This window comes from Pinus tabuliformis, chromosome 7 (genome assembly GCF_031772625.1).
Source record: "Pinus tabuliformis cultivar Carrire ecotype Pingquan chromosome 7, CPIR1, whole genome shotgun sequence".
NCBI lineage: Eukaryota > Viridiplantae > Streptophyta > Pinopsida > Pinales > Pinaceae > Pinus > Pinus tabuliformis.
The window spans coordinates 340,550,727-340,575,525 of NC_142293.1; positions in this window are offsets into that span (position 1 = coordinate 340,550,727).

A 24,799-nucleotide genomic window follows, 5' to 3' on the forward strand; every position below is an offset into this window, starting at 1 on the left:
TTACAGGGAATCAAAATAGTGCTTGCGCATTCGCCCATTGACTGGGCCTTCCTCAGTATTTTTGCCATCCAAACTCTTCAAAAGATAGGTGTTATTACCTTGTATAGCCTGAATAATATAAGGTTCCTTCCATAGGAAATAAAATTCGCCATGCTTCCCTTTATCTTCCCTCCTAGAGTCCCATCTCAGCACTTTGTTTCCTATGAAGAAATCTTCAGCTTTTTTTCTTTTATCAAAGATCTTCTTGAGTTTATCTTGTAGTACCCGGGTTCTGTGATATACTTCTTCTATTTTCTGCTGCAAGTGAATAGTTTGATTGATCCTTCTCTGAATATCATTAGGTTCTGCCTGTATTTCTTGTAGAAACTTGATCGCAGGGATTCCTAAGGAGGAGGGGAACACAGCCTCCAGGCCATATACCAATTCATATGGACTTGTTCCAATGGATCTTTTGGTGGTCAATCTGTCTGCCCATAGTGCATTCACAAGTCTTTTATGCCAATTCTTTTTGTTCTCCTCCAAGACCTTTTTGATGATGTTGATAAAGCTTTTGTTGGATGACTCAGCTAAGCCATTACCTTGGGGGTAATAGGCTGTGGAATGGCCCAAGGTAATGTGGTATTTATGGAAAAAGTTGATCATTCTTTCGGATTTGAATGCAGCAACATTGTCTGTAATAATTTTTTCTGGACAACCAAATCTAGACAAGATGTTGGTTTCTAAGAATTGCATGATGATTGAGTCATTGGCTTGCCTACAAGGGATGGCTTCTATCCATTTGGTAAAATAGTCTGTGGCAGTAAAAATCCACTTGTGTTGGCCAGAGGAGGAAGGATGAATTTCACCAATGAAGTCTAAACCCCATTGTTGAAATGGTCTTTCAGTTAAATTGGGTTTGAGGGGTGAAGGTAATAGCTTTCTCTTGCCTTCAAAGATCTGGCATTTTTGGCAGGTCATTACAAACCTTTTCACATCAACGAACAGGGAGGGCCAATAAAAACCAACTCTTAGAATCTTATCAGTGGTTGATTTCCAGTATAAGTGTCCTCCACAGTCACCTGAATGAAATTCCTTGAGGACTTTGTCAGTTTCATCCAATGTTAGGCAATTAAGCAAATGTCTTCATGATTTTTCCAAAACAAAACATTATCTACAATACAAAAATTTGATGCTTTCATTTTCAAGAATCTCTTTTTAGTCCTGGACAACCCTGGAGGAGCTTGCAGGTTTAGCAATACAAAACATATGTCAGCATACCAAGGTGATTGTAAAAAGGCTTGATTGATCTGTGGAGTCGCCATCTCCTGTTCGTTGTCCAGTTCATTGATGTCTAGGGCTTGAAAATTGGTTTCAGTCATTAATTTAGCCAACCATTGTCCTTTTATCAGTTTTGTATGCATGATTTCAATGTCATACTCTAAGATGTTGGCTATCCATTTGCCCCTTTTACCTTCAATTCCTTCTTGAGTTAAAATGTCCTTAACCACAACATTTGGAACATAGGCTATCACATGTGAGTAAAAGATATAAACTCTGAAATCTTTGATGGCTTTCACAAGGGCATAAGCTTGTTTTTCCATGATCTGATTTTAAAGGTGCATCTTTGAGGGCTCTGCTAAAGAAAGCAATCGGCTTCTCACACCCTTGGTCATCCTTTTTCAATAGGATAGTAGCAATAGTATGCTTTGATGTAAAGGAAAAAATGATGAAATCTCTATCAGACTTGGGACTTGTGAGGATTGGTGTTTTTGTCAAAGCTATTTTGATGTCCTCAAATTCTTGCTTAGCTTCCATAATCCATTTGAATTTAGAGTCTTTCTTTAGCATATTATTCAATAGTCTAATTATCTCAGCCAAATTGGGAATGAACCTTCTTAGGAAATTGATCTTCCCTAAAAAGGCTTGCAGTTCTTTAATGTTTCTTGGATGAGGCACTCGAAGAATAGCTTGAATTCTGTCCGGGTCAATTCTAATGCCATCTTTTGAGATTATGTGACCTAGGAGTTTGCCTTCTTCTAGGCCAAACAATGATTTCTTTGGGTTCAATGATATGCCATATTTTCTGCAAATTAGGAACACTTGCCTCAAATGTTCTAAATGTTCTTGGTCTGATTTCGAAAAAGCAGTAAGGTCATCAAGGTATATGACTAAGAAATCATGGATCTCTTTGGCAAAGGCTATGTCCATTTCCCCCTGAAAAGTGGCCCCTGCATTTTTTATTCCAAAAGGCATTTTGACATATTTGAAGGTTCCCCAAGGCGTTGTAAAGGCAGTTTTGTCCTGATCATCCGGGTGGACTAAAATCTGATTAAATCCCAAGAATCCATCTAGCAATGAGATCATAGAGGCTCCTACTACCCTTTGTAGGATGTGGTCCATTTTTGGTAAGGGGTAATGGTCTTTGAGAGAGACTTTGTTCGAATTTCTTAAGTCAACACACAATCTTATCTCTCTCATTTTCTTTCTAGTAGGCACTAGATTTGAAATCCATTCTGAGAACCTGATAGGTGCAATGATTCCAGCTTCATACATTTGTTTAACTTCTTTTCAATCAGGAGAAGGAGGATAGGATTCACCCTTCTAAGCTTTTGTTTAAAAGGTTTTTGATTCTCTTTCAAGGGTATAGTGTGTTGGATAACTGAAGTATTGTAGGATTTGAGGTCCTCATAACTCCAGGCAAAGACATCTTCGAACTCCTTAAACAAGACAATGTATTTCAAATTCTGATCAGCAGGTAATGTCTTGGATAATTTTACCATTTTGGGATTTTCTGTGGTTCCAATGTTGTAGTCCTCAATTTCTGCATTGAGAGGTTGCATCTTTGGCTTTCTAGGAATGTCATTTGAATCAAATATGTCCTCTAAAGGAGTTAAGCCCGTGGGCAGAAAATTATCTTTCAGTTCAATTACTTTAGCTTCTGCCTCAGCTATTTCATCAAGATCTGTTTGCTTTAGCTCTTGTAAATTCTTGTCATCAAAAGTGGTTGGGTGCAAAATCAGATTTTTTGTTTCATCTCATATATTTTGTTCAATTTTGTCTATCTGTTGTTGGTCATCCATGTTGCTTGTATCAATGTTTATGCTAGAGAATTCCTCTTTCAAAGTCAGGAAGTTATTTATCTGTGTATCATTCTCAAAGACCTGCCAATTTTTGACATTATCTGGGACAACAGGTCTGTGTTTGATTTCAGCAGTGAAATGGTGGTTGGGCTCAAATGGTAGCTTGCAAGTGCTGGCAAAAGTTGCCAAGCTATGTGCATGTAAATTGTGCTTTCTAGGGATTTTGGTGAGTTGAGATTCTGAGAAAGTGTTAAGTATTTCAATGGCTACCCCTCTGTAAGCTCTCAACCTAAGATCATTTGTAACAAAATTTCCCTTCATCTGTTGTATAATCAAATCTGAATCCCCTAGAATTGAAACCTTGGTTGCACCTAGACGTTTAATGAGCTTAAGACCTAATAATAGGGCTTCATACTCGGCCATATTGTTTGTGCATCTGAAATTTAACCTATATGTATGACCTTCAGCATGGTTATTTTGCATGTTGTGTGTCCAAACCCCTGCCCCTGCTCCTAATTTGTTTACCGAGCCATCAAACTCTAAGTACCATAAGATTTCTTGGTTATGACTAGCCTTAAGAGTTTTAGAAGCTTGTTCAGTGGGCAGATTGGGCTCATGTAATTCACATGGTATGTCATTTTTCTTTATTGCATTAATCACATCAACAATTTTATGATCTTGGGCACCGGATTGTTCATTCATGCTCTCTGTTTGTGCTGCTCTTAGGGGTTTACCATCAATTTTGAGACACATCTCAGCATTATATAAAATGAATGAATCCATATCGGAATGCATTGCATAGATGTGGAAGTTTTGGGGTTTTTCTTGACTACTAACCACATATTTCATTAGTGTTTCTCGGTATAATCTCTTTGGTTGTCCAAAGACTGAAATAGTGGCATAGGACATGTCTAGTTGCAAAGATCCCTGGAGTTTTGCACCCCATGATCTGGATAAAAGCATTCCATACTTAGGTGGAATATCAGCTACCACCACATCCATCAAGATTGTTTTAGCTAGATATTGGACTAAGGATACACAAATATCTTTAATTAGGCCCAAACATCTGACCTGGCTGGAATCAAATGAGAATAAGTCTTTGTAGGGCCTTGTGATATCTAGGTCTAGCCTCTCCATCACATATTTTGGCATTAGGTTATGGGAAGCTCCCGAATCAAAAATAGCATTATGCAGCACTTTGTCATGAATGTTTAAGCTCACATAGAATGGAGGAACTCCTCCATCTACCGTTTTACCATTAACTTCAGGACCAAAAATCAGTTTTGGTTGATCATCTAGAACATTGATTGCATCCCTGTTCTCTGGTATCTGCAGCGACCTATTAATTTGCTATATGTACACTTCATGTTTGGCTAATTCAGAGAGAGGAACAACTATCTTTAGCTTACCTATTTCTGTTTCTAAGTTGAAAGGTTTTTCTATCTGCTTTTTTGTATTATGGACAACAGAGTTTTCCTTTTCAGTTGGATTTTCAGTGATCTTCTCTTGATTATGAGTGTTGTTTTGAGGTATATCTAATTTGAAAACAGTTTGGACTTTCCTTTGAAGAATGGGATGTGTATGCTGATTTTTTGAGGGCTGTAAGTTTGATATATCTTCCACAGTGACTTCCTTTGGGTCTAGGTCCGTTTTAGTCAAGGGTTCTGTCAGGATAGCTTTATCTTTTGTTTTCTTCAACTGCTTGGTATCCTTCATCTTGGTAGGTTCAGGGACATCTATTGTTCTGCTTCTCAATTTGTACTGTTTATGAACCTCCTAGACTGCTGCATCATAGCCTTCCCTAAAATCAAATGACTCTCCGGACTTGGTTTGAAATTGATTAATGTTATGGGCTTCTTGGTCATCTTGTGTTAGGAAAATTTGTTGCTCATTGTTTAACCCCATCAGATTGATTTGGGTGTCCTCTGTTGGTTCACTGGATGTTGAGGCTTCGACATAGTTCTCTTGAAATGGAGGTCTGATGTTCTGATTAGGACCAGTCCCCCCAACATTTGGATTTTGATTTTTTCTAAAGTTTGGGTTTCTTGCAGTGTTACTTGGTTGACCTTCCCATGATGATTTCCTTTCAATAGTTTACACCCTATCCCCAAGTCTATCCATACCTTTGATGATTGCATCCAATTTTTGTTCAAATGGTGAAGGTTCTTCTTTGAAAGTTGTTCTTCTTTCAGCTCTTGCCCGATTTTTCTTGGAAATTAGGTTGGCCTCCACACCAACAGCTATGTTTTGCATGTCTGCAAAGCTTGGAGGGGCTCTCTCCCTGAGTTGGTATGCCATGTCAAAATCAAATCCATCAGGGAATTTGATCAAAGAAAAATCAGGTGGAGGTCTTAGGTTTTGAGGAATAGCATTATAAACATTGTTGAACCTAGCACAATAGTCTTCGACAGTTTCTTGTGGGCCTCTTTTCAAGTTGTCATATTCTGTCAAGATGTGTAAAGAGTATTTCTTCTTTTCCCATCTGTTTAGAAAAGATTCATAAAGAGCTTCTGAATCAGCTATAGAATTTGCAGCAAGTGCACTAAACCAAATTCTTACATCACCAGTTAGACTTTGGACAAAAATCTTCATTCTCACATCATCATCATCTATTTCATAATTCTCAAAATAATCTTACATTTTCTTAGTGTGTTGATGGGTTGTATAAGAGCCAGTACCATCAAAATGTGTGATTTTGCTCTGATAATCCTGAGGCATAGCCCCTAGATTTCCAGGCAACTGAAGAGGAGCATAACGGTTTGCCATATTTACAGGGATAAATGGGGCAACAGGAAGAAATGGAACAGCTAAAACAACAGGGACTGGAGTTGAAATATGTGCAGTGGATGGAGGTGTGGAGAAGCTGCTTTGGGAGGTGGATGAAGAACTAGGAGAAGCAGCAGTAATGTGAGGACGAGCTGAGGCTTTAGCAGGAGTTGGGATATAGTTCTGTTGAACTGTTTCAAGGTCTAAACCAGCAGAATTTTCTTGAGCTTCTTGTTTCCTAAGGGTCTTAGGGATCAAGTTGGGATTTTCAAAAATAGTTGGAGGATCTGGGTCAGGGTTTGACCTGGTGTAACGAGTTTTCTTCTTTGGAGCCAGCTTCTAAATTTGTTTTTGGTATTTTCTAGGAATTTTTTTAAGATCACAGTTTTTCATAATATTCTACAAGAGTTTCTTTGAAATATAGGAGGCTTTGGGCTTTCCTTTGAATATGTTAAAACAGAAGAAACTGATCAAATATTTGGAATAGTTGTTTAAAGCCTAAAACTATATTGGAGATTGACTGAAGCAACTTTTATTTACTCCTGTAAATGCAGAGCAAAGACAGTTTCAAAGGCTACCTGGCTAACTTCAGGCTCCATCTGTAGCTTTAGAAAATAGACAGCAGTTACAAATAGCCATTCAAATTCCCCAGTGGAGTTGCCAATGATGTTATCACTCAGGTTGTTCCCTGCCTCCTGAAGGGAATACGGCTAAGGTAACCACTAACCAATATTTTAGCTGCAGGTCCTAGCCTACCTGCAACCATAGAGGGCTCTCTCTTTGCAATTTAGCTTTGTTTTGGTGTATTTTAGACTAGTTATGATGCATAGGATTTTGTTTTAAGTTTGTTGGTGATTTTATTTCTAGACTGCGTTGTAATTTTTTAGACTCTCTAACACAAATGGCTGTTGAAGTTCATGCTTTCTGCACTGTCTAAATGTGCAAACGATGTTCTGGGACCTGCTATAGAATTCTTGTGTCATTCAATGGAACAATAAGTTATTCTAAACTGTGCTTTATGTTTTCTATGTTTGCAAATTACATGTATGTTCCATAATCTTGGTAACAGAGAAGAAAGAATAGCCCAGGATTTGTTTAAATGCACCTTGTGTTCAATCTCTGCTATTAATTATGTTTTCCTTAGGATTAGTCATAAATATGAATTCTTAATTTCTCATGTTTGCACTAATTCCTTCATTTTGAATACTATTTAGGAATTCTTAATTTCTCCTGAATAATATTCAAGCACTTTCCCTCTGCCAGCATAATGAAAGATTCTTGATTGCCTTTCATTCCCTGACTTCATTCCATCAATTTCAGATTTAAAAATTGTTCCATCACTGTCTATCTTGCTCTTTGGCATTACCATACGCCAAGAAACACTTTCAGTAGTACACCATCATTGACTCCATTGCCCAATAGTATAGACTGTTTTGGACTTGCATCCCAGCTCTGCCTGAAATCACCATCCAACAAACTGTTATAGCTCCAAATCTCACTCTTATGGTTTGTGATGCTGTACTCATGGCCTAGGGCAACCCCTCCTTCCAGACCTGGTCCTAAAATTTAAAAAATAGTGTTTTATCCCTTATACGCGACATTGCCTTGAGTTAAACGCGTGTATACGCGGGTCTGTGTATATCCAACCCACGTGTATGTATTAAGACACTTAAAAAAATATAAAACTCCTTATTTTCGGGCAGAGATCGCGGGTTTTACCTGCTGATCACCTGTTAGTGCCTGTGGCCCAACTGTTCCCAACAAACTCCTAACTAAAAAACTACTTTGGAGATGGTATAAAAAGACCTCAAAGGGAAGGCCTAAAGGAGGAGAGAAGAGAGAAAAAGGTTATTATGCTGAGATTTTTCCCTTGACCAGGTCTGAAGTCCCTTGTGCCTTCTGCACTTCCCCCATTTTGTACAGGAAACCTTTGTTTCCTTGTGTGTTGATGTTCATCCACCATTTATGACATCATGGAGAGAGTCATGGAAGGAGTTTGTTATAGGCTTGAGGCTAGAATGGATCCGGAAGGAAGCTTTGCTTGGAGCCTGCTGAAGGTGACTCAGGTGAAAATATTCCTTTTTATGTACTTTATTTGTCTATAATAAAAGAAACACATGTCTTGGTTCCTGAAATGAATCTTCTTTATGTTAATGATATTCATGTTTAGAATTCATATGTAAATGGTTGTTTGGATTTCATAACTAACTACCTTTCTTTATAACATGAAGATGGTTTCTTTATAAGTTTTTGTCCATGTACTACTGTGTTCTTTGAATTGTTTGTTTTGCAGGACAAAAGAGAAGAAGGGAACTCCAAGAAGGGTTTGGACCCTAAGGGCCTTCCCAAACGTAGGACCAAAGGTATGTACCCTTATCATAGAATTTGCTTACAATAGCATAATGGCTATGTGAATGCATGTTTCTTTGAATAGATAACTTTTAGTCTACTAGGGTTTCAACCCAAAAATCCCTAGGGGAACATTTCCCTCTATCAGAATTGGCGACTCCACTGGGGACAACACTCTTGTTGTTCCTAGTTTGGGTGTTTTTCAAGCCAATCAGGGCTCAGTTGCCTTGTCTGCTTGCTGTTACTGTCTGGTCTGTCCTTGAACTTTAAGCTTTGCTAGTTTCTTCAGTTTGTTTTTTTTATTTTTCTTGAAGCTTTTCATATACACTGTTTTTCTTAGATACAGAGGCGTATATATGTTTGTTTCTTTGAGATAACCTGCATATACGCAGGTTTCCTCAGATACAGTCGTGTATACACGCAATCTGTACTTCAGTACAGTCGCGTATATATTGCAATTTTCAAGATTTATAAATCTTTTTAGTCTCTGAAGGTTTGTGTAGTGGTTTGAGTCAGTCTGAAACAGTCATTTTCCTGTAGCAGTTATTTTTTTTACAGTGAGCATCTTGTTCTGAATTCTCTCTGATTATAAGGAGTATTGGTCTTGTTTTTTGTTGATTGCAAGCATCATCGTTTTTTGCTAAAGCACGCAGGATTTCTTGCTAGGAATCTTGGCTGCTCTGTTTCATCAGGGTAGGAAGATTGATCACAATTTTTGTGTTAATCTTGCTTTTGGTGACTTTTTGTTTGCTTTACAAAATCGCTTTTTGTGACCATCCACTTCTTTGTTTCATGAAAGTTGTTGATTGACACTTTCTTGGAATTTGTCATTTTGATCTTTTTGGTTTTCATTGCCAAAGCTTTCATTGCTGCTTGTGATTGTTAAGAGCAATTGCAAACACATTTATTTTTGTTGATTTTTCATCCGTTGTGTGGTGTCGATTCACAAAAGTGTTTAATTGCCTATTCTTCAATCACAAGTTTCAGTGTTGTTGAGAGCATTTTTTTTGAAAAGACTTTTTTGTTTGTTGCTTTGAATAAAATCTTTTGAAAATCTTAGTTTTTATTTCTTGAACTTGTTTTTAGTGTTTAGACGAAATGAATGGTAGCATCTCATATTCCATCTAGACATTGTAAGTGGCAAGATAAAGTTTGATAAGCAAGCAACTTTCATTTTTGTTTTTAGAGTAGTTTTAAATCTTGCATCCGCATATATTTGATGCATTAGGATAGATTTGCATCCCCTTTTAGGCATACATAGCTTTGTTAGCTTTTGGGAGTGTGAAGTGTGAATTAACGAAAAGAAAAGAAAAATTTGTTTTATTAGAAGTACCTCTGAACCCTATAGAAATTGCTCTTCATCGAAAAACGAAAAAGTGCATGTGCATGTACTTAAGTTTTTATTAATTTCTTTTGCGTCAAAAAACACCACTAGTTTCACTTCTGTTACCTTGTGACTTGAAGAACAGCCTAATAAAATCAAGCACTAACTAAAATTCACTAGAACTTTTTGTTTTAGTCAATTACACCAACAAGTTTAGGATTTTAGGGCCTTGGATTAGGAAAGTGGAGAGTTAACTCTCCAAGGCCATATAAACGTCAAACATAGGACTCTGAATAACGAGAGAAAATCCAATAGCGTTAGGAAGACCAGGAAAGCTCCGGATTTGGGAGTTAAGCACGAGGGTCTGTGAAGACAAAGAAGAGAGATACCCCCTCTCTTACTTGTCCGAACTTACCTCAGGACTGTTCCGCCTAGCTTCTTCGACGAGTTGGTATCCATAGTTGCTACTCCTAGGGAACTACACAGGTGGCTGCGGAGGGGAATCCCGTGGCACCTGAGGTTGACGTTGCATCACTCTCGACAATACTACTGGAGGGCACCCTTGCCAAGCTTGGGGGCTTGCACTGGCGCAGGCTGTTGTTAGGAGGTCAACGTAACTTCCTCTGATACCTTCGCTGATAGGACTGGGCCCTCATCATCCCAGACTATCTTCGGAAGGCCCCTTAATTCACTTTCTAGTATTTTGGTGTCCGGTCTTAATCACTCGGAGCGGAAATACTTGGAAGTTGTTTGGCTGGCTGTATCTTTAGGGACTTTATAGTGTGTGCTCTATGCTCCTAGTTAGCCTAGATTTCAATTTTTTGAGTCTTTAGTTAGATCATAACAAAAAATTCAAAGTGGTTGACCGATCTCCTAGACGGTCTCGAAGACTTTGTGGTCTTTCGCCACCAAGTTTAGAGCCTTCTCCTAGAAGGCGCAGAGGCAATACTATCGGTGGGTTCTGTCCCATGCCGGTTGACGCATCGGGGTTGATCCTCCTCTCGGGGGCATTAGTGCTCAAGCAAGGCCTGGCACTTCTGAACAAGAGAGAGACACTCCAGTCCTTTCTCTAGTTCTCTTTCAAGCGGAGAATAACATAGAGGTAGAAGAACTCTCAGAGTCGTTAGCGGCTCCGAATTCTCCACTACCATCTAGTCATCCAGACGTATTACAATACGTTGGGACTCCGACGCATAGACCATCAAGTCCAGGTTACGCTACGCGCTTACCATTGATGACCACTACTGCAAGCATGGCTTCTACAAGTGCTACGACTATGCAAACTCCAACATCGGTGAAAGGGGGAGGAACAATTTCCATCTCCTCTGCTTCCTTGTTCAGATCTTTTGCTAGCACATCTTTAGTTGGGTCTACCTCCATTCCATCCATGAGTGGAAATGCCCACACCAATGCTTTTGGTACTGGATTCTTCCCATTTGGCACCCACTCACAGGGTATTCCATCGGTTCCGTTTAGTGCCGCTACGTCCATGATGGGCGGATCGGCTTCATTCCAGGGTTTTCCTTTCGGAAGTGGTCATATACCACATTCCAACCCGACGGTAGGATCCATGCCTTTTTCTTCTATAGGACAAAGCAGTAATCCTTTCCAAGGTTGGACTAACCCTGGGGTTAGTAGCGCGGGAACTTGGAATCCGTTTATCGGCCAACAAGGGAATAGGCCATACTCCACGGTTAGTTCGTTTCAAAGCATTCCTCCCCTTGCTTCGGCTTGGAATCTGTATCAGGGGTTATCAACTCCTTACAATCCTTTAGGAGGAAACTTTGCTGGTTATGGAGGCTATACAACCGGAGTTGGTCAAAATCTGAATTTTGCTAGATCACAAGGCTTGCCTTTTGGTTCAGCCGGTTCTACTGGTTACGTCGGGCAGCCTGGTGCCTCCCAAATTCCAGGACAATCTTTTCAGAACTTTGGGAGTTCTGCCCAGTCTGGGTGGAATCCCCAAGGTCCTCCTAGGCTTCCGTTTCTGGCAACGTTGAACTTGCCAGATCTCACTAAGTTAACAAATGACCCAATCAAGTACAATCCGGCCTGGCCTCTGGTCCCAACCAAACTCCCTTCGGACATTCCAAAATTCGAAGGGAAGAGTGGTGAAGACCCAGGCGACCATGTAACCACATTCCATTTGTGGTGCTCATCTAACTCCCTTATCGATGACTCGATTAGGTTGAGACTCTTTCAGCGCACCTTGACTGGTAATGCAGCCAAATGGTATATAGAGTTGTCAGGGGGCAGCTTTACATCTTTTGCTGACTTAGCAAATATTTTCTTAAATCATTTACAATTGCCTGTCTCCTATGATGCCGGAACAGAACTTCTGGCCACCTTTTGTCAGGATAAGGCAACCCACATTTCTGACCATATTCAAGAATGGAGACAGAGAAAGAAGCTCATTAAAGCCGAAATCCCTCTAGAGTACCATCTCGAGTGGTTTTTTAAGTCTTTACAACCCGAAATCTCCAAGGATGTCTCCATGTCAGGGGTCTATTCTGAGGAGCAAGCCATTTTTAGGGCCCAACAATTAGAATTGATCTACTCTCAGTCTGGGATCCTACAAAAGTACTCACCAGATGCTCCTGGATCTAAGGTTGACGTAGCTAAGTCGAAGCTAGGTCCGCACGCTGATGGTATCGTTGGGTCAGTAAACACAACTACCGTGAACTTGTTGAATCAATTGCAGCAGTTGTCCTTGCAAACTGCTTCTAACAACCAAGTCACATCGTCTAATTCCCCCGCTTCCCAAACTTCTTCAATTAATGTCGTCCAATTTGATAACCCCAAAAATCAAAATTCCAATGGAAAAAGGAAAGGACGAGGTAATAAAAAGAACCAGGATGGGAAGCCTGATGCAAATAAATCCGGCAACAACGCTGGTGGTGGTAGAAATGAGTCGAGAAAGAAAGTAAATTTTCCATGCAAGTTGTGCAGTGGAGACCATCTAACCCATCTCTGCCCTAAGATTGAAGACGCTCAACGCTTGTTAGGACAACAAGGGACTTCTAGTTCTCAAGCTGTGTTAACAAACCCATTTCCCCAAGGGCAGCAACTTCTTGCTGGCACGAGTTCAAACCCTGGAACCTCTGCAGGGGGCAACCAGGAAGGGGAAAATCGTCAAATGTTTTCATGATGGGTTCTAACGTCCATGTGGCTACTCGGTCACGTGATTATGGTGAAGCCGAAACTTCCAAGGAAAAGACTGTTCCCGGAAGTATTGACCTTCATATTGAGCGACCCCCTGTCGAGACTATACCACGGATACCGAAAGGTTCCGCTAAACGCGCAACTATTAATCTCAATGCTAGGGTTGCCTAGAATTACTCCATTGTGGAGGATCTGGCTTAGAGTCTGTGTGCCATGTCCGCTTTAGAGGTTCTCCAGTCGTGTCCGGCTCAGAGAAGTGCTTTACTCTCCGCGATTGGAGCAGTCGATCCAGCTAACACTTTAGTGCTCACTTTTGACATGTTAAATGTCAAAAAGCGACTCCCTCATCATATGGCTTTCCAAATAAAGTCTACGTACCGAAGAATCGATATTTTTCGCAACGTTATAGATGAAGGAGCTTCCACATGCGTCATGTCGATGTCATGCTGGAAGGCTATTGGATCGTCTTCGGCTATTCCTTCACCCACTGTCTTGACTGTATTTGATGGTCATTCTCATAAGCCGCATGGGATTATCCCGGCCTTTCCTATATGTGTTGGAGGGAAGGTCGTCAATATCGAAGTTGAAGTCATAGATGCTAACCTAGACTATAATCTCCTATTAGGAAGGATTGGGTATATGAAATGGACGCCGTCGTTTCAACTCTGTTTCATGTCATTTGCTTTCCACATGAGGGGAAAATCGTTAAGGTTGATCAATTGGACTATTTTCGAGTCGATCCTCAAGCAAGCTCTAACTCTACTGTCCCTTTAGTGGATAGCCCTCGCCCGCCGACTGAGAATTTAGGAGTAGGGATTTATTGCTCATTAATGGGTACATTTCATCTTCCCTCTCCTTTCACTAAAATCAATGCTATTTCATCATCTAAGGAGTCTCCTCGAGAAGAGTTCTTCCGAAATCGTTATTTTTCAGACCCTTGGACCTTGCCTTCACCTACAACCACATTAGTGGAAGGACAAGTAAATGGAATGGCATTCCCTATATCTGCAGCTGAGCTTAGATATCAGTCTATCGTAGACTCTGCAGACAACCACTCTACTCCTTTTTCTAAAGAGGAGTTAGATGGTCATGTGGCCCCAGCTTGGAGCCTCGATTCTACCTCTTCCTTGGACTGCTTAGATTCGGTTTTACCTTCTGAAGAAGCAATCCTCGAAGTAATGATGGGTATAGATCGACCTTGGGAAGACTTACACCACCGTTCATACTTTCTTCCTCCATTGCAGGAAGTAGAATCTAGATTCTCCGAGCTCCTCATTAGTGATGTTTGTACGGTGTCAAACCCTTTGGCTCCAACACACATTCGTGCCGAAGGTAATATGTCGGTAATTTCAAAAAATATACCTACAAACATCTCTAGGGACCCTAACGTCATCGAGAATATCTTCATCAGAATTGAGTGTTCCCCTGAAGAAATTCAAATTTACACTGACCTATTTAAGGAATTTCGTGATGTATTTGCTTCGTCTTATGAATAAATTCCTGGCATTGATCCTTCTATAGTTCAACATGAGATAAAGACGTATGAAAACGCGAAACTGGTTCATCAAAGGCTTCGGCCGGTTAACCCTAGGAAAGCAGCAGCTATCAAAGCTGAGGTTGAGAAGCTGCTAAGCGTGGGTTTTATATACCCTGTTCCTCTTACTGATTGGGTTTCTAATCCAGTCCCTGTGGATAAAAAGCAAGCAATAATCCGAGTATGCATCGATTTTAGGGACCTAAACAAGGCTTATCCAAAAGATAATTACCCCACGCCATTCATGGATCAGATTATCGACGAGTGTGCGGGTAATGAAATTTTTTCCTTCATGGATGGTTTTTCGGGTTATAATCAAATTTCTATCCGTCCTGAAGATCAACATAAGACAGCTTTTATATGTCCCTGGGGTACCTTTGCATATAGAAAGATGCCTTTTGGTCTTAAAAATGCTAGAGCCACTTTTCAGTGGGTGATGTCATATGCTTTCCACGACATCAAACATGTCATCGAGGCATACTTGGATGATCTCGCTGCTCGTTCTCGAAAGAGAACTGATCATCCTAGTCATTTTCGATTGGTTTTTGAACAATGTCGTTTTTATGAAATCCGCTTGAATCCCAACAAGTGTGTTTTCGCGGTTACGTCCGGTCGGTTGTTAGGGTTCATCGTGTCCAGTGAAGGGATTCGGGTTGATCCCTTCAAGGTTGAGGCAATAGTTTAGTTGCCTCCCCCGTCCTCAATACGACAACTTCAAAGTCTTCAAGGGAAGGCTAATTTCTTAAGACGGTTTATAGCAAACTATGTCGAGATCACTAAAGGGTTCATGCGTTTGCTAAGGAAAGGAGTTCCATTTGTGTGGGACGACTTTGCGCAGCGGTCATTTGATGCTTTGAAAAAGGCATTAGTCACTGCCCCGCTTTTGAGTCCACCGGATTATGGTAGAGACTTCCTTTTATATCTCGTGGCAGCAGAATCAACCATTGGTATGGTTCTCGTTCAGGAAGACGATGCTCTCGCTGAGCATGTGATTTATTATTTGAGCTGAGGCTTAATAGGTCCTGAACTTTGCTATTCTCCCATTGAGAAGTTGGCCTTGGCAGCTGTCCATGTTGTCCAACGGCTCCGTCATTATATTCTGCTACGCAAAACTTTTGTCTTAGTGGCGGTCAATCCATTCCAATTTGTCCTCAGTAGGCGAGTGATTGGGGGCAAATATAATCGATGGATAGTCATTTTTCAAGAATTCGATCTCGATCTCGAGTTCTTGTCTGCCAAATCTAAGAAATCCATGGTTTTTGTGGAGCTAATTTCTGAGCTACCTTATGGAGAGGATACTGTTTATGAGGAAAGTTTTCCCGATGAACATTTATTCCTCATCTCTTCACTCGACCGTTGGTATGGAGATATCATTGTTTATCTCCAGACTTTGAAGTTTCCCTCTACTTTCTCCAAGGATGAACGCCGAAAATTACGTCACCTGGCTAAAAACTATGTTATCATTGGTGACGCATTATACCATCGAGGGGTTGATTCAATCCTTCGGCGCTGTTTGACCTTAGAGGAAGCAAAGTCTGTGCTCAATGACTGCCATAGTGGAGCTTGTGGCAGTCATCTATCAGGGCTTGCTACAGCCCAGCGCATCTTACGTGCCGGCTATTTTTGGCCTTCACTCTTTAAAGACTTGTGGAAGCGGTCAAATGTTGTCACCTGTGTCAAATTTTTACTCGGAAGATGTGCGCGCATCCAGCTCCTCTTTTTCCCGTTGTCACCGTCGGTCCCTTTACTAAGTGGGGTATTGATTTTACAACTTGTAATCTGCCTTCCGCGACGAATCACAAGTACATTATCGTGGCTGTAGACTACTTTACGAAGTGGGCTGAGGCCATGCCTACTTATAAGAACGATAGTGACACGGCAGCATTGTTTCTTTTCAATCAGGTTATCTCAAGATTCGGTATCCCAAGAGAGATTGTCACTGACCATGGCAGTCATTTCCATAATCAACTGATGTCCAAATTGGCTCTTAAATTAGGTTTCCACCAGGAGCATTCGTCCCCTTATTATCCTCAGGCCAATGGACAAGTCGAGGAAGTCAATAAAACTCTTAAGACGATACTCCAACGGATGATCGATAAAAATCGGTCCAATTGGCACATTATGTTGTATTCGGCTCTTTGGGCATACCGAACCTCCGTCAAAATGGCTACTGGTTTTACACCTTTTCAGTTGGTTTATGGGATGGAATCTATCTTTCCGGTTGAATGTGAAATTCCATCTCTTAAGTTAGCTGTTGAGCTCCTTCCTGAGACTTCGAGTCTTGAAGAGCACCCAGTTCACTTGGAACATCTCGATGAGCAGCGTCGAGATGCCACCACGATGAATGAGGCTCATAAGAAAAGGGTTAAAATGTAGTATGATAAGTCTGTCCATCCCCGAGTCTTTGCTGAAGGTGACCTTGTCTTGGTCTATGACCAAGATAAAGACACCTTGGGGGCAGGCAAATTTAAGCCTATGTGGTACAGTCCTTTCATTATTAAACGAGTTTTAGAAAAAGGGTCGTATGAGTTAATCGACTTTGAGGGAAACAAGCTGGCAGAGCCTCGAAATGGGCTCTACCTAAAGAAGTAATTTGCTTAGTTTTGGCCAGGCAATGGATTCTTAGTATTTTATGTATATTTGTACATATATCGTCGAGAGTTTTCTGATATCAGCACTTTTTGGTCTGCTATGGCAGTTGTTGATGGATGATTTGGTCTATTTTGGGTTCACCGATGGTGCTAGTTGGCACACTCGGAATCTTGCTTCTGCAGCTTGGGTACTCTATTATCCAACTGGTAAATTGATGGCATCAAGAGGCGTGTGCATCGGTCCTACTTCAAACAATATGGCCGAGTATACTGTTGTTATTAATTTACTATCCAAGGCAATCTCTCATGGGATCGACTCATTGGTAGTGTATCTTGATTCTCAATTGATAGTGTCTCAATTAAATAACATTTATCGGGTACGGGATCCATCTTTATATCGCCAGTATTTAAGGGTGAGGTTGTTGCAAAGATCATTTACTTATATTAATTATTTGCACATTCCAAGATCTCATAATTGGTTAGTTGATTCTATCGCTAATCAGGCATTAGACTGGCACATCAATCATTCATCATAATAAAATCAAGCATCAAAAAGTCAAACTGTGTATATATATATATATATATATCGTAAAGCATATCGAGTGTACATATGTGTGTCCAAAAATATACAAAATTGGGACTCAAATGCCCATAATCATGTCCGGCATATCTAATGCCTCGGCTCAGGATGAGTGTCTAAGTATGTAATTATAGAATTAGCCACAAGCCAAAAAGTGCGAACCCAGTCACGTGGCATGCCAACCACATGACGCTGCATATCCTCAGGAAGGTCCTCTATGACGGCCATCGGTACTCAGCAGCTCAGTCTCGCCAAGTGTCGCTGGACGTTGTTTAGAGTACGTTCTGTATTAGCAGCCGCCTCTTCGGCTCCTCGGCCGTGCCGTCCATGCCGCGGGAATCCATCTAGTCGTGCTGGCCTAATGTCTGGAACATGATCGTCATATCAGTCATTTGAATCTCATCAAAAAATATTGTTCAAAATGCATCATTATATTTGAAAAATCCAAAAAAATCATAAAATCAAAAAAATCTTACCAATCTCGCCCCATGCTACATTCGGTGGTAACGCTAGATCAGGATCTCCTCGGAAATCCAGCCCAGCATAGGGGTAGTCATCCACGGTGATGATCTGCTGATCCCACCAAGTGAAGGAGTCATCATCGAAGGCAGTCCTTGGGACCTCCCCACCCCCCAAACGTTTCATCAGATCAGCCCACCGGCCCATGCGTGGATTGCGTGGGGTGCTGATGGAAACTGCTACCCTGGGGCGGAGTGCAGGAACCTTCTCGAAAAAGAAAGTACACAGGATAGTCCCATATCCAAAGTTCTTGGTCTGACCCCTCCTGATAGAAGTGAGTTGGCTCTTCATGTTGGCCAGAAGAGGAGTACACCAGTCGAACACAGTAGTGAGACAGTCAACTGCCACACTCATGTTTAGCCATGATGCCTGATGCAGAGAGGATGATCTGTTCACTCGAGCCATGGTGAACAAGATAATCCTAAGTGATAAACTCGCCACATGTGGGATGGAAATCTGGCTCCCAACCTTCTTGGGATGTCCCGGGCAGTATATCTGTACATAGTCCTCTATCGAGAGGCTACTCCGTGTCCTGCCCCGGGACTGTACTACCTCTCCCCTTCAGGAAAGGCCCGTGATAAAATAGATATCCTCCACTTCTACCCTGAGTGGCATCTGATCGATCATAAAGGCTTCCTCATCAACATCCCAATAATCAATGAGCATCTCAAGCAGACGCGTGTTCACTTTCATATTCGGCAGTTTGAAAAATTTAAGCAAACCGCATCCCCGTAGTGCATCTAATGCTTCTGGATTGTTCATAACTTCATTGTCTACCACTGCGTGCTCTCTTTCACGCCACGTGACAGGCATCCTGAGAAAAAATCGATTTAAAACCATTAGTTTTTGTTTAAAAATGATTCGCGGCGTATACGCGGGTCCCTGTGCACACAGTAGTGTATAGGGCCACATGTACGCGGGTTCAATATTACCAACCCGCGTATACGCCGCGAGAAAATCTTTGACAAAAGTTCAACGGTGAAACATCAATCAAAAATCTTAAAACCTGTCACAATCAATTACAAGCTAAGTATAAGAGTTACCTGGAGGTTTTCAATGAGTTTGAACGGTTGAATCCGGTTGGGGGAAGTTTGCTCCTTTTGCTCCAAATCCTTTGCTCTCAAACTCAAATGGTAAAAATGGTGAGTCCAAAATGCTTTTTATAAGTTTTGAAAATGAAAAAAAAATTCAAAATTTTATTTTGTTTGGCCTCATGTGACTTTTAACTTGGGAGGTTGGAATGTCGAGATTGGTCTGTTTTTCAGGACATTTTGGACGATTTTCAGTTTCGAGACGGTTCCATGACTGCTGAACCGTCATGGTAGGTATCGTTTTCTCACTGGCATATAGGTTAGGGACATCATTTTTCTGTTGCATTATGCATACTAGCCTCCATTTGCCGATACATCTGCCATAGGTTCGATCCCATCATGTTATGTTTCGTAAGCCATCTTCACTCGCCGATTCTTTAAATCATGACACGATGGTAGAGCCATCCTTTACATGGGCATCCTAGTTAGCACCTCACTGACATTTCTTGCCCATGCTGCTCCAATTTGAGTAGGCTCGGGAGTCCTCTGTAGTCCCGCCATGACTTATGCATTGAAGACTCATTCCTCTTAGCTTCTCCGCTTTGTTCTGGCCTTATACCCTAGAGGCTCCTTTGTATTGAGTTGTACTACTGCATTGCATGTTGACCACTTGCACCTTTTGGCCTAGAGCCGGCTTCACTTGGACTCGTGTTTAAGCCAACTTTTGACCATGACGTCTACAAAATCAACCTTGCATACCTTTGACTTCTGCAGCTTGACACACTTTCACCCGCGGAAGGAACATACCTTTGAGTGTCACTGACCAGTTTTCACCTCCCTGCATTGAGCATAGGAACGTTCCTTTCCCAGGAACTAGATCATCTGTTTCACTGACACTCGTTCTTTCCACTGTACCATAGCATTCTTTTATTCCTTTTCCATCTTAACAGAAAAAGACAAAAAAATTAAATATTCCAAAAAGAGTGGGAACGGGACATTATTTCCATTTATTGTTGGCAGCTAGAGTCAGTCGTGTCGCCCTTGAACAAAGCACTCAAAACAAAGTCTCCTCTGCATGGGTGGTATTTAGTTTGACTTAGGTACGTCATAACCTTGTTATTGAGTCAGTTCTCCCCCGATTGGTTATCTCTTCCAATCATATTGAGGGTTCGTTCGTGCCTCCTGCATGGCGAACTTATACAGAGTCATCATATGCTGCCACATAGTCACAATGAGTCGCGCTTTTGTTCAAGGGAAGTTAGCCTGAGTCGGCCTCTCTGCGGTGTCTCTTGACTCATTTTTCAGTCGGCCATCCCTGGTTGTCAGTGTCATGTCTATTATCACATCAGTTATATTGGTTCTTTACTCGTGCTAGTTTGAGAAGGTCCCCATTGACTTCTTGCTGGCGGGTCTTGTCCTTATCAACAACGACATCTTGCTCTGAGGACAGGCATAGAGCCGCACCCTGGCCCTATTTTCATTATTGATAGGTCACCTTGTGCTCAGCATCGATCAGTATCATGGGTCTTTGACTGAGTGGTTTCCCTTGTGTTCGACGTCAGCTTACATTATCACACATTGGGATTCGTGCAGTACCTTGGTTTCCATTTGACCCTATTGGTGGATACCTCGCCTCTGTGTCAGCTTTCATTATTGGTTGGTTCAGAGGGTTTCTTCCGTGCGCTAGCCACATCTTGTGTACGCTGAAAACGTACTTCGGTTGGGTTAGTACATCTTTTTTCGTCCGATTCCTTTCACATTATTGGCCTATGGGTTACACTCGCGCTAGATTGATGGAGGATGCCTTAATGCCTTCCTTTTAGCGGATCTTTCCCTATCGACTCCGACTCATTGCTCTGGGGCAAAGATCTAGAGTCCATTTGGCAGTACCTTGGGGTTTGCAGTCATTAGTGGCAGATCCTTCGCTATCGACAGTGGGAAACCATCATTGTCTCCTGATCAATAGATTCTTACAGGTGTTCGACTCCAGCTCATCTATTCACACTTGTTAGATTGTACTGGGTACCTTGACGCTCATTATCATTATCGGTGAGTAGTCTCGCGTTTGTTAACGGTATACATCAATGACCGGTAATCAAACGATTTCTCACATGGTCGACTTCAGATCATTTATTCCCATGGTGTAGAAATGTACCACGGCGGTCGGTGAAGACCTCAAGTTGTATCAGCATTCATTGGTTCACTTGACAGTTGCTCTTGTTGCTGCTAGTTGATAGCACTCCACTTTATATGTTGCAGTCAGTCATGGCGACGTTTTATATGCTAGCACCTGAGTTTGCAGTGTAGTACCATCCTATTCCATCACGTTCAGTTGGTACCTTTTGGGATCAGTCTCTGATATCAGTGATCTGTTGTATCTTTCAGCATCATTGACAGTCTTATATGTGATATTCAAACATGTACTTGTTCATTATGATCAGATGATCCATTATGTATCTTTCAGTCATTTATACTTGTATACTTAGTGGATCCGCTTGTACTTGATATGCGCACATGATTTACTTTTTCTGAGCATGGGTATGCCCGCCTCAGACAATGCTTCTTTCTGATCTCCTTTGGTGGCTTGGCAGGCTGAATTTTGGTGAGGTCCTCCTCGGTTTTTGACAGACTTCCTTTCCATGTACTCGCATAATATATTTCGGCCATCATGTACCCCTTCTGACCTCATATATTAGGGGGCATCTGTTATAGCTCCAAATCTCACTCTTATGGTTTGTGATGCTGTACTCATGGCCTAGGGCAACCCCTCCTTCCAGACCTGGTCCTAAAATTTAAAAAACAGTGTTTTATCCCTTATACATGACATTGCCCTGAGTTAAACACGTGTATACGCGAGTCTGTGTATATCCAACCCACGTGTATGTATTAAAACACTTAAAAAAATATAAAACTCCTTATTTTCGGGCAAAGATCGCGGGTTTTACCTGCTAATCACCTGTTAGTGCCCGTGGCCCAACTGTTCCCAACCAACTCCTAACTAAAAAACTACTTTGGAGATGGTATAAAAAGACCTCAAAGGGAAGGCCTAAAGGAGGAGAGAAGAGAGAGAAAGGTTATTATGCTGAGATTTTTCCCTTTACCAGGTCTGAAATCCCTTGTGCCTTCTGCACTTCCCCCATTTTGTACAGGAAACCTTTGTTTCCTTGTGTGTTGATGTTCATTCACCATTTATGACATCATGGAGAGAGTCATGGAAAGAGTTTGTTAGAGGCTTGAGGCTGGAACGGATCTGGAAGGAAGCTTTGCTTGGAGCCTGCTGAAGGTGACTCAGGTGAAAATATTCCTTTTTATGTACTTTATTTGTCTATAATAAAAGAAACACATGTTTTGGTTCCCGAAATGAATCTTCTTTATGTTAATGATATTCATGTTTAGAATTCATATGTAAATGGCTGTTTGGGTTTCATAACTAACTATCTTTCTTTATAACATGAAGATGGTTTCTTTATAAGTTTTACTGTTGTGTTCTTTGAATTGTTTGTTTTGTAGGACAAAAGAGAAGAAGGGAACTCCAAGAAGGGTTTGGACCCTAAGGGCTTTCTCAAACGTAGGACCAAAGGTACGTACCCTTATCATAGAATTTGCTTACAATAGCATAATGGCTGTGTGAATGCATGTTTCTTTGAATAGATAACTTTCAGTCTGCTAGGGTTTCAACCCAAAAAGCCCTAGGGGAACATTTCCCTCTATCACAAACTTAAAACAAAATCCTGTGCATCATAATTAGCCTAAAATACACCAAAACAAAGCTAAATTGCAAAGAGAGAGCCCTCTCTGGTTGCAGGTAGGCTAGGACCTACAGCGAAAAGATTAGTTAGTGGTTACCTCGGCCATATTCCCTTCAAGAGGCAAGGAACACCCTGAGTGATAATAGAAACTGATATTTTAAAGTTTACCCAAAGCAAGAATTTAAAGTTTACCCAAAGCAAAAATTCTGCTACATATTAATGAGAAGATAATAAAAAATAACACTGGAATATTTTGAAATATTTAAAACATTTTCTTTTTCTTCATCTAAACCTACTATTAATCTATTTCTAAAAAGTAAAATCATACTTTTAAATAAATAAGTAGAAAAATTGTATTTGATATACTAAATTTAATGAGAAAAAAAAATGTAAACTATATTAATTAAGGTTTCAAATATAAAATAGTTGACACAAAATCCTTAAAGAGTAATTTTACAATTTTCTAAAAATAAAAATGACATGAAAAAAATGTATCGTGTCAAATAAAATTCTCTTTAAAATGAAAATTAGTCAATATAAAAAATGACCAAAATATTATTTAATAAAACAAAATTTTATCCCCACATATATAAAACATCAACATCATATATATATATATATATATATATATTGGCTGGCATCACGTTGTTATCCTACATGTTTTTTAATCAGAAATTGGCTGGCATTACGTTGTAATTCCCATAGATTGAAAGTAAGGTTATTGTGACAGGCGGCATGGGTGAGGTTGAGAGGTTCATTTGATGGAGGAAATCGTTCTTACAGTGTTATGGATCGCCAGGATGGGATTTCATTTACCCAAGGATACAAAAGCAAATTGTATGTAACTAAGCAAATAAAATTCATACGGCCATGACACGGAGACCGCGTTAAACTGCCGGTTAACTAACAGAGAGCATCATTCGAACAAGGTGTCACAGCGAAAATATATACAGCGCCGCCCTTTTTCCTTAATTGAAATCCAAATGTGAAATATATCAAAAACAACCGAAACCAAAACCCTCCATCCATCCAGATCCACACGCAATAGTCGAGGCACTTTTTGCTATTTTCTATTCAGGAATTTTAGTCCATTTTTCACTTAAATTTATGATTTAGTAGTTATAGAATCATGAATCAGTAGTTCACATAACCCAATTTCTTGGGTTTATATTTTCTTGTCCATTTTACAAAGAGAACATTTATATAATCTTAGAATTTTCTAGAATGGTGGTTCTTGAATTTAGTTTCGTTCTTGAATTTAGTTTTAGTTTGGTTATAGGGGTCTTATTCAATGAATTTGTGATGTAGTAATTAGGTTTATGGTATACTAAATAATATCTTCAATTTGATTACATATTAGAAAATATTTTAAAAAATTACATTATTTAACCTCTTACTAAACCCAATACACTTTCCAAATTTTAAAAATCTTTATTTTCACTAGATATTGTAGGTATCCATTCTTTATTAACATTTTTTATATATCTTTATATGTTTTCATCAAATTTTGAGCTCCATTTTTTATTAGTGCCAATATAAAATTCCTTTACCCCTATTATTATGTCATTTTTTCCTCAATATATATCCCCTAATATAAATGCATGAATGCACGTGGTATGATATTGCTACTCCCCTGTGAATTGATGTACACTCTACTCATTATTCTAGAGATGAAAGCTAAAATGTACATTCCATTTATCATCTCATAAATAAAATATTTAATATACTTACAGAAGGGTGAAGTTTTTGTCAAAAGTTAGATAAACTAAATTGGAAATCACAATTAAAAAAAAAACCTATTTTAGATTTACATTTTGTTGTCCAAAATCATAGAAAAATATCATAGTTTTAACTGGACACTGAATCAATTTTCTTCGGGGTTAAAATATTGCTATCTTACCAAGAAAATCGTATTACTGAATTTATGCCCAAAACATGGCCTGGTTACATTACGCCTGTACACACTTATAATGACCACCTAAAGTGAGGTTGGTGGAGGTATGCGAACAAAGGCACTATCGTGGTACGGCCTTTGAACATTCGACTGAGGAGCAGGCGGAGTAGAGACCTGCCTTCGTTGTCTCAATGCCAGTTTCCATGATCGATGGAGCTCATGATCTTGCTCCAATCTGAAG